At 42.4% G+C, this 18,846-nt stretch overlaps 2 non-coding genes across 2 annotated transcripts; both read right to left on the minus strand.

Moving 5' to 3' along the window:
• Positions 1-11,807: 11,807 nt before the first annotated feature.
• Positions 11,808-11,881, minus strand: Trnan-guu (transfer RNA asparagine (anticodon GUU)). Its single transcript has one exon. It is a non-coding gene; the product is annotated as a tRNA-Asn (tRNA).
• A 573-nt stretch (positions 11,882-12,454) lies between these two features.
• On the minus strand, positions 12,455-12,618 carry LOC127233174 (U1 spliceosomal RNA). Its single transcript, XR_007835473.1, has one exon. It is a non-coding gene; the product is annotated as a U1 spliceosomal RNA (small nuclear RNA).
• Between the last annotated feature and the right edge of the window lie 6,228 nt (positions 12,619-18,846).

Genomic DNA, 18,846 nt, shown 5'->3' on the forward strand with positions numbered 1-18,846 from the left:
TTGGGGCAAGGTGGCTGCAGAACCAGGCTGATGGGAAAGAGTGCTCCTAACAGTTATCTTTGTTCTGTACCACATGTCTGACAGCTTCAGAGTCTATGGGGAAATGCGAGTGCCCACATTCCTCCTCCTCTTCCTCCTTATCCCTGGAAATCCCACCTATCCTTTCCTGCCTAGCTATTGTCCATTTAGCTCTTTACTACATCAATCACAGCAATACATCTTCACACAGTGTACAAATATCCCACAACATTTCCCCCTTTTGTATAAATAAAAGGAAGGTTTTAAACTCTAACATAGTAAAATTATATACATTAAGAAAATGATGATATACATTAAGATAATGACATTTATAGGGCCTATAGAGATGGCTCAGTCATTAAGAGCACTGCTTTCTTTCTTTTAAAGGTCCAGAGTTCAATTCCCAATAACCACATGGTGGCTCATAACCATCTCTAATGAGATCTGGTGCCTTCTTCTGGCCTGCAGGCATAATTCAGGCAGAACACTTTATACATAATAAATAAATATTTTTTAAAAAGAATTACATTTATAATATTCAATCCATTTGTATTTGGCCAATTTGTAAAAATTACTCCATTATATGTTCTATCTTGGTGAGTTCAAATATGGGCTCATATTTTGAATCTCTCTTCCCTAAACACTGAAGCTGTTTGGCTAGGTTATAGAAACTTTGGAAGGTGGGCTCCTAGAAGGAGAAAATAAGTCATTGTGGGTGTGCCTTTGAAGGTTACAGGGAGAATGAGCCCTGAAACCATTTTCTAACATAACTTGTATTGCCATCCTCAAAATTTAGTCTATAATTTAGACTCAAAATTTTAGTCTACAAATATCTTCTTAGATAAACAACTTAAGCTTTTATGTTTCCTAATTTAATAAGCTTTTCATCTTTCATATAAGTTTTTTCTGAATATGATAATAAGGAAAACTGTAACTATAACTTGATGGGAGATGTCATTCTGGAAATATGTTTCTCATACTGGTTAATGAACAAAGCCAATAGGAAAGGAAGATAGGAGGGACTAGGAGACAAGGAGGAAAGAGGAAGGAAGAAGGAGTAGTCAGAATGGAGAGACTGGGGAGACCAGACGCAGGCTCCATTCCCCGGTAAGATGAAAGCACGTGAAAATAAGTAGATTAACAGAAATGGGTTAATACTCAAGACAGAGCTAGCCAATAAGAAACTGGTACCTGGCCAACAACATTATATGTAATACAGAGACTCTGTGTATTATCTGGGGCTGGCGCGGCAGCAGGACAAGACCAGTAGCTGGCGGAAAAACCTTACTTTACAATAACTATCTAGTCTTTAACCTCCTCAAAGACTGGAAAAGAACAAAATTTTACCTGAGTAAACGGGAAGTGAAGAGCAAGCAACTTCCAAAACTAAGAAATGACAATAATGACTGTCTGAACAGTCACCCAAGATTCCTCTGCAACGTTGGGGCATCCATGTCAGCCTACAGGTCTTGAATAGCTGACAGATTATCCTATGAATGTAATGAGTAGGGTTTTTCCGCCTGCCGCCTGGCCTTGTCCCGCCGCCGCGCCAGCCCCAAATAATGCACAGAGACTCTGTATTTGAAACAATGCTGTTGGCCCAGTTACTTGTTTCTTATCGGCTAGCTCTGCCTTAATTATTAACCCATTTCTGCTGATCTATGTATTTCTCTTACCGGGGAGCCGGGGGCATACTGCTTTCTCCCGACTCTCCATCTTGGCTCCTCCTCCCTCCTTCCTCTTTCCTCCTTCTCTCCTAGTCCCTCCTATCTCCTTTCCTATTGGCCAACAGTTCTTTATTCATTAACCAGTATGAGAAACATATATACATAATGGCATCTCCCATCATATGAAGAAGGAATTTTAGATGACTCTCTTACCTTATCTTGGAAAGTCCAGCACTTACCTTCTTTTGTGTCTGGCTTGTGCAGTTGAGACAGCATACTGTCAGCAGTCAGGGCAAGAGCAGCTTCTTGTCCAGTGGCTCACTTTGCCACAATAAATCAGACTCCACATAGAGCTTCTTTGATGCCCATCATCCTTTTTGAAGTAAGTTGTTGCTGTCAGGAGCAGATGTATCTCACTTTCATGAAAAGCCTTAAACGCCATATTCTGTAAGTCTTTGAAGTGTTTGAAGACCACCTATCTAAAATATATCTCTGTTTAACTTTGTAAACATACCTAACATGAATAAGTTTGATTATTACAGATGACTAACTACGAACCTTTATTTCATAATGATACATTATATTTTAGCTCTATATGTACAGAACTTTAAACAAGAGAAGAAACATATATACGGTATAACAAAAACTCTTGAAGTTGTATTAATACACAAAAATATCTTAAACAAGAGTAAAAATGTATATAAAATATAATAAAAATAACCTTAAATGTATATCAATATACAAAAATCCATACCAATATAAAATATTTAAGACTAGTAATTTCTCATTAGGTTAAAAGTAGATTCAATAATCTACCCTTTCTACTACTATTTCTGTACTATGTCCCCCCCCCCGCCCTTTTTACCTTCAGAGATACCTGAATCTAATCTTTGCTCAGCTTTCTTCCTGACCATGACCAACAACTTGCAACCAACCCCCCTAAACAATGATAAACATCCATAATCCTTTGAATGCTGAAAAACCACCAACCTCAACTCTTGGGAATGTGGGTATCATGTTCTTTAGACTGCTTCCTGTTGTCTGGGAACAACAGCATCTCTAGGGAACCCTGAGAAAATCGAGATAATGATCAAATCCTAGGAGAGTTAGCTGTATCGTTCGTTGTCCAGTCTCTGTGCAATGGGAAAGTCCAGGGCTGGACCATCTCAGACAGTTGCTTTAAAGTTGTTCCAGATTTTTGAGGAGTTTTGAGGAAACTGCAACAGAGACATTCTGATGATGGATCACCTGGACTGCTTGTCATTGGTGTCTGGTCTTTTTGTTTCTGAAAACACACTAACTTTTAAAGGTGTCATGCTTGCTCTTGTGTGCATGCATGTGTGTGCATATGCCTGTGTGTGTGTGTCTTAGCTGCTTCTAAGACAAAGGGCTGCTCTCAAAAAAATAAGTAAAGTAGTTCAAAGCCTTTATAATTCTGTATAAAAGGCAGAATTGTAAGTACACCATTCTCATGATACTTATGGATTTTACACAACCCCTCAATATAGTTACTGACTCTCAATATGCAGAGAGAGTTGTCTTACACATTGAGACTGCAGAATTTATTCCTGATGATACAAAATTAACTTCATTGTTTATACAATTACAAGATACTATCAGAAAGAGGACTCATCCTATATATATAATATACATCAGATCCCATATGGTTCTGCCAGGTCCTCTAGCACAAGGCAATGATGAAATTGATCGGTTATTAATAGGAAGTGTGCTAGAAGCCTCAGAGTTTCATAAGAAACACCACATGAACAGCAAAGTTTTAAAAAAGAATTTTTCTATCACTTGGCAATAAGCTAAGAAAATAGTAAGGAAATGTCCTACTTGCTCATTCTATAACCAAACTCCTTTACCACCAGGCAGTATCCCTAAAGGTATGAAATATGGCAAATGGATGTGTTTCATTTTGCAGAACTTGGAAAATTAAAATATGTGCATCACACTATAGATACATTTTCAGGGTTTCAATGGGCCACTGTCTGAACTCTGAAAAGGCTGATTCTGTTATCACACGCCTATTAGAGGTAATGGCCATTATGGGCATACCTGCACAAATAAAAACTGACAATGCTCTGGCATATGTCTCCAACAAATTGAAACAGCTTTTTGAGTATTATAACATAAAACACATAACTGGTATACCACACAACCCTACAGGACAAGCAGTAGTTAAGATATCTAATCATACTTTAAAAGAAATGCTCCATAAACAGGCAGGAGGAACCAAGACACCCAAACACAGATTACATAATGCTTTATTAACTTTCTTAATGCTAATGAAAAAGGAAAAACAGCTGCAGAAAGACACTGGACAATAGAAAAAACTTCTGAACTAAACCAGCCGGTGTACTTCAAGAATGTATTGACCTCAATATGGAAACCAGGATATGAGTTATGTTGGGGTAGGGGTTTTGCCTTTGTATCTACAGGAGAAGAAAAGCTGTGGATACCATCTAAGTTAATCAAGATCCAAGTTGAACAAGATAAACATCTTAATGAAAAAAAAAAAAAAGATAAGTCATCCACCAAAGTAGTCCCATGAGTTGTGCAGAAACCTCTCAAAGGTAGGGTGCCAGGAGCAATCGTGGCATAAGCCTTAGAGATTGCCAGCTTTTTCTTAGAATAGCGCATTGAGTTAGAAGATTTGCTATCTTGAATCCCGATCTACCTTCTCCCCCACCCCAACTTTCTGAGAAGTAGAATTTAGGGCTTACAGGAATGCAGTTAGGTAACCCTCCCTTATGCAGTTATTTAGCAACTCCAAAGACCTCTTCCCCTGCTAACAACTTGCTTATCTGCATATCCTGCTCACCTTCAGTGACCTATAATGAAGAACACTAGGCGGTCCAGTTACCAGGCAGCAACCTCCTCCCCCCCCCCCATATCCCGCCTTACCTAGCTTCCCACCTAACCACTATATAACATGCTTGAGAAAAGTAAAATTTTGCAGCTTGATCAGAAAGCCTGTCTTGATGCCAGTTTCTTGTGTCTCCTGTCCTTCATTCCAAGTCCTTTGGGGTTCAGGCCTTCATTGCTGCCCCGCTGCAGTAGGGGAAGTGTTCTGTTCTTGTCTTACAGGAAAACAGAAAACACCCATCTTCAAACAGCCAAAAGACGTGTAGGTAGCTACAGAAGAGAAGACAGCTCTCCAGAAAAACCATTTAACGAAGAAGAATTCAATATATGGTAAAAATATTTAATTCTAGTGAACTATTTCTATACAGGAATCTATTTCTCTTTACTACCTAGTATTCCTCTAGTCCTAGTTCATGTAAACCATGCTGGCTTTGGAGTTGGATTTGGCTTTCCTTCTCTAAATTCAAGCATGTTGTTAAGATTAAATTCACAGTTTCTGCCTTGTGTAAGCTAATTGGTGTAAGGCAAAAGAAACCAAAATCTGGAGACTGCCTATACGCAGTTTTCTCTCTGAAATCCTAATTTTCCTCATATACATTTTCATGCTTATTGTTGCCTTTCCAATATGCATACCTTAAAGGTTGGAAATTTTTACGTTGATATTGTTGTTTAAGTTTTCCTCAAAGAATAATAACAATTCCTGAACTCTCCGGAAAGAAGATAGGGCCCCACTTTGTCATTTCTACTTGATTCAACCTGATGCATCTGGACTACAAACATCACCCTAAAACCGGTTTGGGACTGCTAATGCTCAAGACAGCTCCTGACTAGCTAGCTGAAATGGTGCACCTTCTTATTACACCCTGGTCAGAGTTTCAGATAGAACTTTAGTCAAGCATTTCCTGCCAGCAGAAACTAGCTACAAATGTTACAGACAGTCCTATTGAGAAACTTTGTTGCTAAAAATTTTCTTCCTACAGGATCCCATGGAGCAATCATCATCCCATTTCAACAGAAAGTAATTTTAAGATGACGATGCCGACGCCCCCATTCCCTACTCTCGGCTTTTAGGAATAATATTCATCTTCATAGGGTTGGTTTTAGTTACTTAGGTTTGGATATGGAAAGTGATGCTTAGACACGGGTATCTTTTTTAGACAGGTATAGGGTAGGATTGGGAAAGGTATGGTTTAGATGGGATATAGATAGATTACTTTATCTTCTTGTGAATTATCTTGGTATTATCAGTTATATACAGCTTACATTGTTATAGATTCTTATATATGGTAACCTATGTAAAATTAAGTTTATATTCCCGGATTATTTGTATATTATATTTTGTCATATTTGTAAAGTCTATTCACAATGTTTTTTGGGGTGTTTTGTTTTGTTTTTTGGTTTTTCGAGACAGTTTCTCTGTATTGCTTTAAAGCCTGTCCTGGTATTGACAATGTTTTGTGCACAATATCCTTACCATATTCTATGTATGTATACTTTTACTTATGTTCAAGACATTTTGTATATAGATACAATTTAGGGTCTTTTTATCATGCTGCACTATACAGTTGTACCTCTGGTCAAGACATTTCTACTCTACCTCTGTTTTAGAGATTTACATGTATATATATATATATATATATATATATATATATATATATATATTATTGCTTTACTCAGGGAAGTTTCAACCAGTTTTATAGCTAGGTTCCTGAGTATTACAGATTATCTTCATGCATATTTCCTGTACCTATGAGACTAGTCAGACATAGATGTGTAATCTTCAAATACTTCATAGACCTGCAGAACATGGCATTTAAATGTTTTAATTTTAGTACTCTGTTGACATGAGACACTATTGCTCCTGACAGCACTGTGTATTTCATATATATATATATATATATATATATATATATATATATATATGTCAGGCACTGTTATTGCTCCTCCTGGAGTCCATCCTCGCCTTGGCTAATGGCCTCTTGGGTAAAGAATTGCCCCCACCTTGACCACTGATTTGGATGTGCTGTCCTACTGTACTTGCAGGAGACAAACATAGAAGACTGCTGAACCTTGCCAAGTCAGGGTAAAACAGCCTTTCTATCTCCCTGCTTATGTAGTGGTCTGTTAGATATTCTAGGCCTTAGCCAAAACTGGTTGCTCCAACGTTGCTGTGAGACTTTGGGTAACTTTCCAGGTATCCTGCCGTTTCTGTCTTCACTGCACCATTTGGAAGTTGCCCATCCACACTTCCTGCCTACCCTAGTAGTGTTATCTTCCTTCTCAGATTTTTGATGAGGTTGAAGATTAAACTATCACAATTATTATTCTCTCTTCCTACTAAGAAATATTAGGTACTTGGCTTAAGCTTTCCAGCTTAGGACAACTCTATTGTAAACTCTGTTATGCCTTCACCCTAGGACTAGATATGTAGGTCTTAAGTTTGTATATTCTTGATTTTCCTTTTCTTAGAGCATACTTGTTATTCACTATTTTTGTATATAGTTTTGCATCAAGCCTAAATCTTTTCTTTAGACTAAAAGGGGAATTGTAGTGAGATATTCACTCTGTCCACACCTGTTGCACTGACCACACCCATTGGTGGTGGGGACAGGTGCAGATGTGACCTGGGGGAACTAGGTCTGAGGAGGGGACCCTGGAGCACTCTCTTACTTCTGGACAGAGACAGAGACCATCCAGAGGCATCCTTGGGGACAGGAATCTGTTGGTGTTCATCTGTCTCTGTCGTAAGTTATTTCTCCCTGAATAAACATATATTCAGCCTATCTGTTTTTCCCAATCCTTATTATTCCACAATAGCTTGTCTTCATTAGTGTCTGATCTTTTTGTTTCTGAAAACACACAAACTTTTAAAGTTCGCATACTTGCTCGTGTGTGTGTGTGTGTGTGTGTGTGTGTGTGTGTGTGTGTGTGTGTCTTAGCTTCTTCTAAGACAAAGGGCTGCTCTCAATAATTGAGAGCAGGATCTATTGCTGATGTAAATTTCACACAACTCACCAAAGATGGAGAATTTGAGCTGGTACATATATAAAGCCTTTGTCTGTATGTTCTAGTTTTCCTGATTTGTTTTGGTTTTTTGTTTGTTAGTTTTGATAAGGGAAGATATTCTGCAGGAAAGAGAAATGTGGATACTAACAGTCACAAAACCTTTGAACTATAATCTGTCCTGCCTGCAAAATATGCAAAGACAATGGTAGCAGAGACATTGTAGCAGTAGCCAATCAATATCTGATTTTACTTTAATCCCATTCCACAAAAAAGGTAATAAGGATCAGGAGAAACAAATAGGCCAAATAGATGTTTATTCAGGGAGAAATAACTTACAACATAGACAGATGAACACCAGCAGGCTCCTGGTCCTAAGGATGCCTCTGGATGCCCTTCTGTCCCTGTGCTGCAAGCAAGAGAGCACCCCGGGGCCCCTTCCTTAAACCTGGTTCCCCCAGGTAACATCCGCCCCTGTCCCTACCCCCAATGGGCATGGTCAGTGTCACAGGTGCAAACAAAGTGAATATCTCACTACAAAAAGGAACCCACACACCCAGCACTTGGGTAACGAAGAACCAGAGTGGATAGATAGTAGTAGATAGGCCAGAGACCTATAGTAAAGCCAAATACTACTGGTTTAAACACAGAAGTATCGATAAAATGAGTCCTAATGATATTTTGCTACATTCATAGATCAGTGCCTTATCCAGACATCATGAGTGAGGCCTTTTTCCAGCAGCAGAGAGGAACAATGCAGTTACCCACAGCTAGAAATTCTCCCAAGAGAGTCTAAATGGAAGGTCTCCATCAAATTTCTCTCTTTTGAGATCAGTTTGGCCCATGGAAGAGAAGGCAGAAAGATTGCAAGAGCCATAGTAGATGGAGCACATGAGAAGGACCAGGCCTTTTTCATCAACTAAACAATGAGTATATGAGCTCACAGGGATGAGAGCAGTAAGCACTGGGCCCACTCAGGTCTGCACCAGGTCCTCTGCATGTATATTGTAGCCATTAGCTCAGTGTTTCATGGGACACCTGACCGTGACAATGGGTGGGTCTCTGACTCGGGCCTGCTCTTGGGACTCTTTTCCTCCTGTTGGGTTGCCATGTGAAACTTCGATGATAATTTTTGCTTCATCTTATTATATTTTATTTTGACATGGTTGGTTGTTGTCTCTTAGAAGCTTGTTCTTGCCTACTGAGAGAAAGAAAGAAAGTGGATCTGGAAAGGAGGAGAGGTGGGGAGGAACTGGGAGGAGTGGGGGAAGGGGGACTATAATCATGATATATTGTATGAGACAAGAATCTATGTTTGAATTAGAGGAAAAAACTGGAAAGTGATACTGTAAATAATATATATAATAAGCAAACAGAAACTTTCAAATGAGATAAAATCATGAAAACATTTTTAAAAAGTGTGAAAAAACACAGTTTGCTAGAGTGAAAGGAGACAGGTGGTTTTATAATATTTAATGTATTTACTTATTTAGGTTTTTCAAGACAGGGTTTGTCTGTGCAGCCCTAGCTGTCCTGGAACTAGCTGTTGTAGACCAGACTGGACTAGAACTCACAGAGATCTACCTGCCTCTGCCTCCCAAGTGCTGGGATTAAAGGCATGCACCATCATGTCAGGCTCCAATATTTGGTGTTTTAACCAAACACATATAGAGCCTATTCTAAAAACTAATTTTAAATTTTTGATCCTCAATTTACTGAAAATAAATAAGCATTCATTAGCTGAAGGAGAAAAAGAAAGAAAACCATATTAAAACAATGCTGTTGTAAGCAACTCTCATTGTTCACAATGTGACAAGAATTTTTTTTTTGCAGAGAAACCAATCATTTTTCAAAAATCCTGATAAGTTGGATAAATAAGTTACCAGTTCCTTACAGAAACTTAGCATAGTAAAGGAAAGATAACCTGAATTAATTGTAAATTCCGATCATTCCATTTATTCTGATGTTGGACTTCACCTTATTTGGATGAGGACAGTTGTTAAATATTGAATTTTGAATATACACAACAGAATAATGTCAGACATTATTATGGATGAGACAACCAAGTTCAAAAGATTACTGTTATTTTAAGGATTTCCAAGATAACAAAATGTAAATCTTCTATACTGCAAAATTTACAATTTTAACCATTCAGACTCTGTATGCTTAGTGCTATTATAATTTATAGAAACCATTGTACATGTTATAGTTACATAGTTTATTAATGTACCTTTCCATAGATAGTAAAAAATACTGTGTTTTCACAAAATGACTGATTGGCAAGATGGCTCAGACTGTGAAGGTATCTGCAGACAAGCCGGACCTCAAGTTTAACCCCTGAGTCCACAGGCTGGAGTAGGAGAGAACCTGACTCCTTCAAGTCAGTCTTACCCCCAGAGCATGCTGGGACACATGTGCTCACAAGCACAAGGGAGCTTACACAAACACATGAACATAATTTTTTAAAGTTTTAAAGAGCAAATCAAATTGTTTTCCACATGTCCATCAATCAAGACCTTCTTCAGCTTCTGTCTTTTATACTGTGAGATTATTGCACCCCTATAAAACGTGTCAAATGGGTTTCAAATTAATTTCAAATAGCCTATAAAATGCTTATTCTGTAATGCAACTAGTGAAAGTGTTTCATATCACATGCTTGAAGGACACATTGAGACACAAACGACCTCCCATCCTGGAATCCTGCATTGTGACGAGCAGCAGTTTTAGTTAAGTGTGCTAGTGTCATGGTCTCATCTCTCAATGGAGCGCTGGAGAACGGATTCCTGCGAGATAGGGGGGATGTAGTTCATGCTTCTCGGGTCTCCTTGTTTAGGGTGTGTGTGTGTGTGTGTGTGAGAGAGAGAGAGAGAGAGAGAGAGAGAGAGAGAGAGAGAGAGAGAGAGAGAGAGAGAGAGAGAGAGAGAGAGAGAGGAGAGAATTTTCTTCTGTTGATTAGCTTGTATTCTACGGAAATTGTAGTCTTCTTGCTTAGTAATTATTCATCATGTAGACAATAAATATTCTACTCACCCAAAGTGGGAGGGCAAGACACATAAAAGAAGCTTTTCCACTTGGTGTGTTATTACTAGGACAAATAAATACCAGATAGGCACATTAACACCTTGTATCACAGGGACTAAGACCAAAACGAGGGGTGGGGCATTGCTCTAGGAGGGAGGAAAGGTGCTTAGTATGGCCGAGGTCTCCGAGGTGACTGGCAATTGAGACAGCGAGATTGACAATGCAGACAGTGGGGTGCAAGGGGACAAGAAAGCAATGCGCAGGACGGAAAGGACGACAATTTTGCTGTGACAAGGATTCGAACCGAGGTTGCTGCGGCCACAACGCAGAGTACTAACCACTTTACGATCACCGTGAGCCACCCGACATACGACATGTGACAGCTTCTTTTGTATAGGCCTCAGCCCAGTTCATCCGGTGACGACCGGTCTCTGCTGGTTTCTAGGCTTCGGTACCGGAACCGGCGCCCAGTGCAGGCGTCTGTGCCTCGGTTGCGTGGCGAGGGCAGGTGCGAACTGTGAAGCCCGTGGGTCGACGCCGCTCTCGCAGGTGCAGTGTTTCCCCCAAGCACGCGACAGACCTCCATCGCCCTCCTCTCCGCCGTGGCAGACCAGCGGCCCCTCTGGGCACGTCTCTACGTGCAGAGACGCCGCCAGCCTGCAGAGACCCAAACGTCCCCGCCAGCCCCGGATTCCTTACCACACGGCCGGTCCTGCCCGTTTCCGTGCTGTATTTCGGTGTTTTCACACCACATGGGTTTCCGAATTAAACTGGTTCTAGGATTTTCTGATTACGAATCACGTTGCGGTCGCCCTTGCCGCGTGCGTATCTCTAACCAGTGGTGTGATGTCTACCTGTTTTCTTAAAATCTGGTCCGTTTCCTGTGCTTTGGCGACTTGTTCATAACTTTCCTCTGTTAAGAAAGGATCCCCACTCTACCCACCCATTCCCAAATAAAACAAAGATAGCGCGTGAGGGGGTGGGGGAGGAAGAGTTTCCACAGGTGCTCACCAACCCCACACCAAATAAAGATTGGCTTTGTAGTTTTCGTTGCCAGGGGCCAGGCCATAAATAAACAGAGCCGTAGGGTGGGTTCCGGGGATTTCTGAATAGAATAGGATGCAGGAATGTGCAGTGCATGAGTGCATTCTCCAGCTGCGGAATCAGCTCGTCCGCAAGTGGACTGACTTTCTTAGCTAGGAGAGCTGTTAGTTAAAAGCCTCGTCTCGTCCCTGGGTGGGCTCGAACCACCAACCTTTCGGTTAACAGCCGAACGCGCTAACCGATTGCGCCACAGAGACGGTGCCGAACAGGCCGCGGTGTCTCCTTGGTCACCGCGGCGGACGCACCTGGGACGGCCGCCAGCGGCCATGCAGCCAGAGCCGGAGTCCTGGGAGCCGACGAGCGCCGCGACCGCTTGCTTCTCCAGTGCGCACGAACCTTATGAACCCCGCACGAGCCGGCCGCGCGTCGGGAACCCGGGCCGACAGGGTCTCCCCCCACCCACACGTAGGCGGGCTGATGACCGGTGCGGGCTCCCAAGCACGTACTCCGACTCGGCGAAGGAGCCTAAGGGAGTTGTTATGGCAAAGCCAAGGGAGGAAGAACAAATGTGAAAAAAGTAAAGCTTCCTAAACAAGAGTTTCTCTTTTAAGAGTGTCCATGAAACCTGAGCTCAGAAGGGTTGGTGTCCCTAGGCAAGCACTGGAGTGTAAAAGCAAAAGCCGCTCGCTCCACAGGGTTAAATTAAAGAAAGAGGAGGAATAAGGGCTTGACAATGTACAGAGCAATGCCTTACCTACTTTATAAAGGTGCAGAAAAGCCTAAACGAAAGGCGCTTAGCCAAAATGTCTATCCTTGTCTACATCGAATGTCAGGGGAGAGCGCGAACGCAGTCCCCCACTACCACAAATTATGCAGTCGAGTTTCCCGCATTTGGGGAAATCGCAGGGGTCAGCACACCCCAAGTGCAATGGGTGGGCCTCGCCCTGGGAAAACCACCTACTTGATCATGGTATCTCCCCTGCCAGGTAAGTATGCCTTCCGCAGCCGCAGACCCGGCCCAGCACCGCCCGCCCCGCGCTCTCAACACACGGTCACTCCGCCGCGCGCGCGCCGGGGCCTCCACGGACGCGCACCCCTTTCCTGCGCTGCGCTCACACCCGCCGACCCGCGCTCCCTCCCACCCGGCAGCTAGATCTCACTCGCATTCCCGCAGCGATTGGGGACGCGGCAGCCCCTGCGCGCTTCTTATCTGCATAGACCTCGCCCATATTCCTGACGTCAAGGACGGCACAGGCAGGAGGCAGAGGCAGGCACATTGCTGTGGATTCTGTATGTAAGGGGGACAGTAAAGAAACTGCCAACGTGACTGCTCCATGATATGGTTAAGGGGAAGGTTTTTATTATAGGTGAAAGTGAGAAGGTATATCCAAAGGCATCTATCTGGCAGAGTCCAGAGCAGATTGAGAAGTTGACTGGACACCAACACTGGGGAAGCATAGGCAGGTGGATCTCTGTGATTTCGAGGCCTGGTCTGTAGATCGAGTTTCAGGACAGCCAGGGTTACACAGAGAAACCCTTTCTCGAAAACCAGAAAGAGAAAGAGGGAGCCGAGTAAGAGAGAGAGTAGTGAGAATATCCAGGTTATAAGAAGGATGTGTAGCACCAAGTGGTGGTGGCGCACGCCTTTATTCCCAGCACTCAGGAGGCAGAGACAGGTGGACCTCTGTGAATCAGAGGTCAGCCTGGTCTACAGAGGAGTTCCAGGACAGTCTCCAAAGCTACAGAGAAACCCTGTCTCCAAAAAACAAGAGACAGAAATAGAGGAGGAGGATGAAGAAGAAAGGGTATGCAGCTGAGGGAAGTTTAGGGTAAAGGAGGGGGCAAGCAGGGCTAGGGTGCTAATGAAGTTTGAAGTGTATAACAGGTTCTTATGATACTGAGGGAACATGGAGGCCAGCATAGGACTTGTTATGCTATAGGTGCCACAGATAGCCATTTTTCCCTTCTGCCCAATGTAAGGGAAACGACCCCTTTTGGCAGATGAGAAACCATTTCATAAGTTCCTGAGAATGCAGGCTTTTATCCAGCACCAGAAATCCCATAGCCGAGTTTAAACTCATATCTGGATATTTGGACTGTGACCAAACAACTCCCAAACCAGCCTAGTCTGTGTAGCGAAATCCAGGGCAATCAGGGCTATATATTGAGACCCTGTTTCAAAGATGAAAGGAAGAAAACGTGGACGTGATAAGACGGCCCATGTCTGCAATCACAGCACTCAGGAGGATGAGGAATTCATTATCATCAATGGCTACATAATTACAGGCCAGCCTGGGTTATATACATTGTTGTTTTTTTGTTTTGTTTTGTTTTGTTTTTTGCCTCAAAAACACAGAAAGGAAAGACTCAAGTATGGGGCAATAGTCAGTAAGCCAGATATGGCAGCAGGCCTTGCCTGTAAAGACCTTGCAGGAATGAATGTAAATCACAATATGAACCTTGATGTAAAACACATCAGAATTCAATCACTTAGCTTGCTCTAAATGAAACAAACTTTAATAATTGCATGTTAACTTAAAAATCCTGTGAAGTGGAACCCTGATACCATGTCCCAAAGCAGCTGAGATGCTGCAAATAACGTAGGAACCAGGAAAGAACTGCCGGGTGTTTGCGTTCCCTGTAGACAGAAGGACGATAGTGCTGTGACTCCGAGGGTGCTGCAGCCACAATACAGAGTACTAACCACTATAAGTTCACAGCAAGCCACACGCCCAGTGACAGGGTCATTAACTACTTAGTGGTTTCAAGCAGCCATACCCCTGGGTGGTAAAAGGTCCCCCTCAGAACCACGACTGTAAAGACCCTCTCCGAGCCGCGGTCCAGTTGCCCCCATTCTGCCCTTGACCCTCTGGCCCTCTGCTTCCTGCTGATCGTTGGGGTGGGACTCCCAGGCGGCCACTTAGTGGTGGAGACGAGCAGAAGTTGCCTGCTGTCCATGCTTCCCAGTACAGAAGGCGGTGCAGTACAGAAGGAAGGCGGTGGCAATGGCTAGTGCCTAGCCTGAGATTTCTCAAGTCTGGGCTTCACTTGGATGGTGAGGGCTACTGCTGTGGAGTTCGTGGGTTGATCCCACTCTTGCAGGTGGAATATAAGCTCTTTAGCTATCCCCTCCCCCCACAATACGTGGTAGACTAGACTTCCATCGCCTTCCTCTCCGCCATGGCTGGGGCACCTCGGGAGTAGGCGAACTGCCATGGGATGCTTCCCAAGAGCCGTGGAGCAGACCAGCGGTCCAGAGAAGTCCAGAGACGCCGCCAGCCTGCAGAGACCCAAACGTCCCCGCCAGTCCCCGGATTCCTTACCACACGGCCGGTCCTGCCCGTTTCCGTGATGTATTTTAGTGTTTCCACGCCACGTGGTTTTCGAATTTAGTTGGTTCTAGGATTTTTCTGATTACGAATTACGCTGCGGTTGCCCTTCTCGTACACGTATCTTTAGCCAGTGGTGTGTTTCTATAGGGCACAACAGTTACCCTATAAATAATGTCTCTGTGTTTTATTTTAAAACAATTTCGTTCTCTCCTCTTAGGGGACTTATTATCTACAACTCTTTTTATTATTGTATTACTGTAGAATTTGTGATATATGCCTTTAGGTTCCAACATTCTGTGTTCAAGTACATTCTTCATATTCTGGGTTTTACTATACTATTGTCAAGTATTTTTGCTTCTTCTCATGTTATGAACCCCACACTCCAGGTCCTTACTGTTGCCTCCAGGGTCAATGTTTCGAAAAGTATGTCAGTATCAGAACATGTCGATACCCTCACCATTTCTCAAATTCTTGGTTCTTTTGTGCCTAAAGGACCCCCTCTGTGTTTCTATGGGGGTGGTTTTCGCTGGTTATGATTTTGTTACTTTATTTTGAGGCAAGGTCTAGTAGCTCTGGGCATCTTGGAACTCCCTATGCAGACCAGCAGGCTAGCCTTGAATGGCCACATCTGCTTCCTGAATACAAGAATAAAGGTGTGGCCCACTGCCTCTGGCTAGTTCTGAGTTCTTATGGTATTTGTTTATTTCTTGATGTACTCTTGTTTGGGTTTTGTTGTTTTGCTGCAGCTGTTGTGTGTGTGTGTGTGTGTGTGTGTGTGTGTACACGCGCGCATTAAAAATGGTCTTTGCTGCCACCTCCCAGCTAAGAGGGGTTTTCTTTCCCCTTAATCATTTGAAGTGGGAAGACCCTCTTCTAATCTGGATCTTTGAGATGGGAAGCTCCACCTCTAATCTGGGCCACACCCTCAGCTGGCAGCCTAATAAGGGATATGGACAAAGAAACTAGCTCTCTCTACCTGCCTGCTGTTACCCTTGCTTATAAGTCCATTCCTTTCTGATTATTAGAGCCTACTTTTGGATTCTGGCATCTGCCAAAGACCAACTGTGACATCCAGCTTCCTGGAGTGAACAACTACTGCATTCTTGAACCTTCCACTGGCAGACAGCCATTGTTGGACTAGCTGGACTAGCTATAAGCCATTTTAACAAATCCCATATATATTCATTCTATAAATTGTGTTCCCAGATGCTGGGTGGTGACAGTGCATGCCTTTAATCCTAGCACTTGGGAGGCAGAGGTAGGTGGATCTCTGTGACTTCAAGGGCAGCCTGGCCTACATAGTGAGTTCCAGGATAGCCAAAGCTACACAGAGAACCCCTATGTAGAAAAACCAAAAAGTTGTGGTCCTAGAGAAATAAACTATGGGGATGGCCTTGATCCTCTGATTTTCCTGGTTTAACCTCTCCTATGCTGAGATGTGTGGGCCAGCACTTAATTTTTATGTCACAGAATCTGCAGTTAACTTTCAGTTTTCTTGCTTCAGCACTTTAAAGATTTGGTGTGACTCATATGGCTTCTGGTAGAATACAGGAACTAAAGAAAAACTCACACCATCCTTCCTTTTATTCCTGTGCATACACATTGTGTTTTTCTGGGGCAATTTTTGAAAATGTTTCCTTTGCCCTAGGATTTGATTACAGTGTGTCTGAGATAATTTCACTTTGTGTTTCTTGCATTTATTTGCTACAGAAAAAAGTCAGTCATTATCAAAGCATCAACTAATTAGTTTGGTAGGGACCACAGGGTGTTGGATCCTAATTCCAGGGACCTGATAGGCCGGTGGGAGAGCCTTGCGAAACAAACACCAAAACCAGGAGATGCAACAAGCAAGAGGTGTTTATTGAACGTGTGCACTCGGGTGTCAGCAATCTCTGGGAAAGCTGCACACCCCCCTAAAGGTTCAGGCTCCTTTTTATAAAGACAATCTGCAAATCAGCATACATGCATAGGGCACAAGGAGACTGATTACAAAGTATGATCTCATGTTTGAGAGATCATCCAAGTATGACCTGTTCTTATTCAAAGGATATACCATAGAATGACTTGGAAAGTCCCCAGACTGTCCATTGGCCAAGAGTGACCCAGACAGAGCTGTTCATCTGGAATCGTTTGTTCCAGGATTGGGGGTCTATTTCCTTGTTGTGGGCCAAGACCTGTGAGAAACTTCTTTTATATTCTGGCTTTCTCTTGGCTGTACATTTAGAGCCTTCAGTTATTCCACAAAGGTTTGATGATTCAGTAACTAGTCCTATTTAATAAGATCAGCCTTGCATATAACCACCAGCCCCATCACCATAGTAACCTTTCTTGTTCTTATAATTCCTGATGTTTCCTCCCATGTCAACATCCATTCTTTATGATTTTCTATATTCTGCTTGCAAGAATTATTCTTCTGCCCCTTTCCTACATCCTTGCTCTGCAAACTAAAATCTTTCAAGGGAAAGCTCAAGGGTTTCAGATGCTGTCTGTTGACTCCCTTTTTTTTTTTTTTTTTTTTTCCTTTGATTGGTAGGTCGTACTTGTCTGTTTTTTTGTTTTTGTTTTGTTTGTTTGTTTGTTTTTGTTTTGAGAAAGTGTTTCCCTGTGTAGCCCTTGCTGTCCTGGAATTAGCTCTATAGACCAGACTGGCCTTCAACTCATAGAGATACCCCTGCCTCTGATGGGATTAAAGGAATGAGCCTTTAATCATTTTAAAGGTTTTGTTGGTCATAAGATGGTAGGTGTGACACAAGTGAGCAATGAATAGCCTTCAAAGGGAATAAAAACAGCCCAAGATTGTTACAAGTAGTTTTTCCCTGTGGCCGGTCTTGTCTCACAGCCCTGCCAGCCCCAAGTAACACACCGAGATGCTATATTTGATATAATGCTGTTGGCCAGGTACTAGTTTCTTATTGGCTAGCTTTGTCTTAAATATTAACCCATTTCTATTAATCTAAGTATTTCCTCATCTTACCAGAGAGAGGCTGGCATTGTGTTCTCCTCAGTCTCTACATGCTGATTCCTCCCTATACTTCCTCTTTCCTCATTGTATCCTAGTCCCTCCTATCTTTCTTCCTATTGGCCAACAGGGTTTTATTCATTAACCAGTATGAGAAATATATTTACAGAATGACATCTCCCATCATCTCCTCTTTTCTGTCTAAAGAAAAAAGAAGGGTTCTAACCTTAACATAGCAAAATATATCACACAACAGTTATCAAATAAGAATCACAGTTAACAATATTTAGTTCATTAATATTTAGCAAGATTTAAGAAAATATTCCATCATCTATTTTATCTTTGTGAGTCTAAAGTCCTTTATGTAACTTATCTTTAATCCTAACTAAGGAAAACTATAACCATAACTATTTGTCTTCAATTCCCTCAAAGACCACAGAAGGATAATATATAAACTCTAGAAATGACAGCGACAACTCCCTGCCTGGTCAGTCACCTGAAGTTCTTCTGTAATGTTCCATCTTCAGCCCACAGGCCATAGTGTATTTTGCAGATTCTTCAGCAAAGCAGGAAATTTTAAACTGTCTTCTTGTATTGGCAGTTTATCAGTCACTTTTCTCTGTGTCCTGCAGACTGTCTGGCAGACTCTTCCATGAAGCGGGAACTCTGTAGCAATGTCCATCTTGAATCAGCAGTCACTTTTCTCTGGGTCCTGCATGTCCAGTTTATACAGCATAAAGTCAAACAGCCCAGACAAGAGCAGTATCTTGTCCAAATGGCTAGTCTTGACATATTGGAAGCAAACTCCATAATGTGTTTCTTCAAGGTCCATCTTCCTTTCTGACGAAGGTGGTGTTGCCAGGAGCAGTTATGTCTCACTGTCAAGAAAAACCCTAAACCATTTTAAATGCCATATTCTGTAGGTCTTTGA

The sequence above is a fragment of the Phodopus roborovskii genome, unplaced genomic scaffold, assembly GCF_943737965.1.
Source record: "Phodopus roborovskii unplaced genomic scaffold, PHOROB, whole genome shotgun sequence".
Taxonomy (NCBI): Eukaryota; Metazoa; Chordata; class Mammalia; order Rodentia; family Cricetidae; genus Phodopus; species Phodopus roborovskii.